The sequence below is a fragment of the Gopherus flavomarginatus genome, chromosome 11 (assembly GCF_025201925.1).
Source record: "Gopherus flavomarginatus isolate rGopFla2 chromosome 11, rGopFla2.mat.asm, whole genome shotgun sequence".
Lineage (NCBI taxonomy): Eukaryota > Metazoa > Chordata > Testudines > Testudinidae > Gopherus > Gopherus flavomarginatus.
In genome coordinates this window covers 11,686,059-11,691,654 of record NC_066627.1, presented here as the reverse complement: position 1 = coordinate 11,691,654, position 5,596 = coordinate 11,686,059, and the positions used below count along the sequence as shown (strand labels likewise).

At 43.0% G+C, this 5,596-nt stretch overlaps 1 pseudogene; it reads left to right on the top strand.

Moving 5' to 3' along the window:
• The first annotated feature begins 263 nt into the window (after nucleotides 1-263).
• Nucleotides 264-1,287, top strand: LOC127031831 (olfactory receptor 14A16-like; annotated as a pseudogene).
• Nucleotides 1,288-5,596: the final 4,309 nt, after the last annotated feature.

Here is a 5,596-nt window from a genome sequence, read left to right as displayed (position 1 = left end):
TGTGTTAACACACTTGATTGTATGCAGTACTTGTAGCCATGTTGGTCCCAGAATATTAAATAGACAAGGTGGTGAGGTAGTATGTGAGGCTCGAAAGTTTGTCTCACCCATGGAAGCTGATACAATAACAGCTATTACCTCACTGACCTTCTCTCTCTAGTGCTCTGATCATCAGCAGTGAGATCATGGGACAATTACTAAGAAGGGAATCAAGGCCATTCTCTCTGACAATCGAATCCTGAGTGTGGACCTTCTTCTTCCCTCCACAGCCATCACACAACTTGCTGAGGAATGTCCAACCGAACCACCATGACCAAGTTCTTTCTCCTGGGATTCTCTGACATTCGGGAGCTGCAGATTTTGCACTTTGTGGTGTTTCTAATGATTTACCTGGCAGGCCTGATGGGGAATCTTCTTATCATCACAGCCATAGCCCTCAACCCCTATCTTCACACTCCCTTGTACTTCTTCCTGGTGAATCTGGCCATCCTAGACCTTGGATCCATCTCCGTCACCATCCCCAAATCCATGGTTAATTCCCTTATGAACATCAAGGTGATTTCTTATTCTGGATGTGTTGCCCAAATCTTTCTCTTCATGTTCCTTGGTTCAGCTGATCTCGGCATCCTGACTGCCATGGCATATGATCGATATGTCGCCATCTGCCAACCACTGCACTATGAGAGAGTGATGAACAGGAGAGCTTGTGTCCAAATGGCAGCCAGTGCCTGGATCAGTGGTATTCTTTACTCTGCCCTGCACACTGGGAACAATTTGCATTATCCTTATGTGGAGGAAATGTGGTGGATCAGTTTTTCTGCGCCATCCCCAGCTACTCAAGCTTGCCTGCTCTGACTCAGACCTCAGTGAAACTGAGGTTATTGTCTTCAGTGCATGCTTAGCTTTAAGCTGTTTTGTTTTAATAATTGTGTCATATGTTCAGATCTTCAGATCAGTGCTAAGAATCCCCACTGAGCAGGGCCGGCAAAAAGCCTTCTCCACCTGCCTGCCTCACATCACTGTTGTCTCTTTGTATGTTTCCACTGGCATCATTGCCTACCTGAAACCCACTCCAGGCCCATATCACATCTGGATCTCGTGGTGGATGTTTCCTATTCCATGGTACCTCCAGTGCTGAATCCAATCATCTACAGCATGAGAAACAAGGAGATCAAAGTTGCCCTGAGGAAACTGATTGGATGGAGGTCATTTAAAACAAATAAAAGTCCATCTTTCTTTTTTGATTTTAACTTCCTTCTATGTTTCCTTATAAATATAATCAAATGATGATATAATTGACTCCATGAGATCATGGTTTGTCATCTCTTTGTGCGAAAAGGGGAATTTGGAGTGGCAAAAATGAAAACACGACTCAAGTCAATGGATTTAATGTAAATGCATACCAATGTAAATAATATCATTATCTATCTGTTTGCCTGTGTATCTATCTATCACAGTACTGTGTACTGCCACCCATCACCATGCTATGTTAGCACCTTCTTCATAAAATCATTAGCCATATCAAAGTCCTTAGTGGACCTCAGGGAGTGTCTGGCTTTTCTTTTTTGGAGTAAAAATTGGATTGCAGTATCAGTTCAATACCTGTTTGTTTTTTGTCTTTATCTCTGTTTTTTTAGTTTTTGGTGGGTTGATTTCTTTCTTTGTTCAAAGTATTTTTAAGGTGGGAATGACTGCGCAGATGGTAAGTGTTCACTTAGACAACATTGTTGATGTTCTGTTACCTATCAGGAGTGCCCAAATGTCATCTGTTTGATGGGGTTTTCTGAGCGAGCTGAAAGTTTTCTTTCCACAATGATAAAGATGTGTACAAGAAGTGTCTGCATGATTGAGTTTCTGCTGAAATAATTATATGAATAGGGCTGGGATGTTATCTTACTTTTAATGATGTGTTAGGGAACCAAGAACCTTAGGTAAACATCTTTTCATTATTGTAACCCTAAATAAATCAATGCTGTGTCATTTGTGCCATGGTGGAAAAAGGTTGTTTGTTTGTTTAAGAGGAAACCGTGGAATATTTCTTAAAGACAATCAGACAGGATAATGAGGCCAATTTTGATCCTTTTTAAATCACTGGGATTTAGCCACTCACTTCAAATTGATCAGGATTTGGCCAAGGCCAATACACACAACGATCCAAGAATGGGTAATGGTGGCCGAGAGAATGTGAGTGCAACAGAGATGCATGGACAAATTCCCCATCTCAGATTGCAGAGGAGAATCTGTGTTAGTCTGTATCATCAAAACCGACTAGGAGTTCTTGTGGGCACCATAGAGACAAACATATTTATTTGGGCATTAGCTTTCGTGGGCTAAAACACACTTCATCAGATGCATGGAATGAAAAATACAGTAGGCAGGTATAAATATACAGCCTACTGTATTTTTCACTCCATGCATCTGATGAGGTGGGTTATAGCCCACAAAAGCTAATATCCAAATAAATATGTTAGTCTCAAACATGCCACAAGGACTCCTTTGTGTTTTCCACATCTCAGCTAATCCTTTGCTAATGCAGAGTAGCTCCATCAACATTGGTGGTTTGATACTGGCTCAAAGACACAAGGCTAAATTCAATAGTGACATAAACACTGGTGTATGCAGTGTTGTTGCAGCCATGTTGGTCACCAAATATTTGAGAGACACAGTGGGTGAGGTTAATATTTGACCAAGTTCTGCAGGGGAGAGAGACAAGCTCTAAAAAGTGTACAGAGCTCTTCTTCAGGTCTGGAGATGAGCTCTGCATAAGGGCCACCTTCTCTCTCTAATAAATACTGGTATGAGTAATTTGTCTGGTGTCATATGCACTGACCTGGCATTTCATGCATCATCCATTGTAAAACTAGTCACATTAAAGCTAAGAAAGGATCTCACAAAGCCGGCCTATTAATAGTATTAGAATACCATCTCTCTGCATGGATATATACAATTCGTATATGAGGGACAAAAGCATAGTATGTGATTCAAGAGATAGATCGATAGATCAATAGATAACACCAATTATTGTGACTCATTTCCTCTTCGTGTCTGTCTATAAATATTCAATATTAAACATTATTTACCAAAAGCCGTTATGCCCCTTCTGGGCTCCTAACTCCATCTGATGGGTTCTGTTCCTGCTCTGCAGTGCAGGTCACTCAAGCCAGGCCTCCCCACTGGCTGCTCTGGAGAACTTCTTCAAAAGTTCTCTCTGGCCCTGGGTCTCCTCTCTGCACCCCTGCAGGAGGCTCCATACTCCCTGACTTTCTTCTACTCCTTATGCCTGGAACAGATATCACAGATCAGAGTCCCTGGCTAGAATGGGAACTCGACTCTCAGCTCTTCATCCTGGAAGCCCCAAGAACCCTGGCTCAAGACATTTCCAGAAGTTGTGATCGTTAGAAACATGAAAGTGCAGCATCTCTCCTCTCCTCTCCTCTCCTCTCTTCATTTAGACACAAGGAGAACCATAATCTGCTGAGACAAATGAGCAAACCAATGCTGGTTCATTGACAGTGGAATGCCTTCTGAACCCACAGCACAAGTCTGTGAAACTTCAGGATGTGGCCTATGGCCTACCATTCTCCAAATCTTTCCTTGAAGCCATGAACACAGGACATGATGCACCTGGGAAAAATTATATGGAGGGAGAATATTATGGTTGGTGAATGAGGCATGTTTTCATTATCATTGAAAAGGGAAGAAGGCTAGTGTCGATTGGGGGAATTGTGTAGATTGTAAATGGTGAGGGGGAAAGATAGGTGGAGAAGGGAACGTCTGTGATTTTTGGAAGGTGGAGAAGTGTAGGGGTAGTGAAGGGCAGAGAAAACTGTGGCTGGTTGAAGAAGAAGAATGTGCTACCTCATTGGTGGAGAAAAAATTTGCCATTTGCTTAATGGGGGAAAATTACAGTTAGTTAATGGGAAAATTGTTTGCTGACGGAAGGAGAATGTTATGCTGGACAAATTGCTTAGTATTTGGTGGACCAAGTCAATGTATTTTTCATGTGTTCTTATCATACTGGGCACAGACTAACAGTTTGGGCTCTCTTATCAGTCAAGATAGATAAGAAATGCAAATATTGCGGTGACTTGATCCTATGGCTCACACCACAAGGCTATATCTATGTAAGAGATTATCCAGTTGGATGGAACCCATTCTGGAGCCATTGCTCAGACTGCACTGCCACTGACTGCTGCCAGAATGCTTAGTAAGGGCTGAAGGACCTGACCCTGGCATCCCAAATTCAGCCCCAAAAAGCACACCTTCTCCAATGTAGAGCAACAGCAGGGCTGAAAATTCTTCCAGATCCCTGAAGTCTGCAAGAAAGCACTCTGGTTCCTCAGTGCAGAACAGTGTGTCCCAGATCACATGGTCTGTCAGCAGATGGAACAAAAGCCTCGTTAGGCAGAGCTCTGTGCACTGAACATAAGAACATAGGAAAGTAAGAATGGCCATATTTTCTCAGACCAAAGGTCCATCTAGTCCAGTGTCCCGTGTTCCAACAGTGGCCAATAACTGGTACCCAAGAGGGAATGAACAGAACAGGTAATCATCAAGTGAGCCATCCCGTTGCCCATTCCCAGCTTCTGGCAAACAGAGGCTAGGCACACTATCCCTGCCCATTCTGGCTAACAGCCATTGATGGGCCAATCCTTCTTAAACTTATTTAGCCCTTTTTTGAACCCTGTTTATAATCCTGGCCTTCCACAACATCCTCTGGCAAGGAGTTCCCAGGTTCACTGTGCATTGTGTGAAAAAATATTTCCTTTTGTTTTTTTTAAATCTGCGGCCTATTAATTTCATTTGTGACCCCTAGTTCTCATTTTATGAGAAGGAGTAAATAACACTTCCTTATTTACTTTCCCCAACACCAGTCCTTATTTTTTAAACTTCTATCATATTCCCCGAGTCACTGGAGGGTGATTTGCTGAGCACCCTCTCCCCCATCCTTAGTGGAGAAGCCATTCTGGAGAAGCTGCTTCCCAAATGTTTGAGTTGGATTCTCCAACAGGACACCTTGGAAGACAGGGTGATGAGCCCTAGACAGACCTCAGAGGAGAGGGCTGTGGTATACAGGGGAAACTATTGGAGCCTCAGTCTATGACTATACCCTATCCCCATCCACGTACATAATGGGCTTTCAAGAGATACCCTCAATCCCAAATAACAAAGTGAACTCTGGCAGGCTAGGCCCTCAGTTGGTGTAAATTGGCCATAGCTTGATTGAAATCAAAGGGCCAGGTCACCTGTTGGTGTAAATAGCCCTAGCTACTTTGAAATCAATGAAACTGCATCAATTCTAACCAGCTCAGGACATGACCTTTCATTTTTCATGCTTGTCTCAGGGTACCTCTTAGTGTCCAACTTTGAACACCCTGGGCAGTCTGAGTTGTGGGTTCTTCTGGTGGCTGCCTCCCAAGAGCTGCTGATGCAATGCAGGGGAAAAAATTATCTGCTGCCCCAATGGTAATCATGTGGAAATAATGAAGGAACAGATTATTCCAGGCCAGCTAAGCTTCTGGTGCTGCTAGCCTCTTAGCTATTGTATGTCACATGCCTGTGCCTATAATATACATTTCACTTGTCAGATACTTTA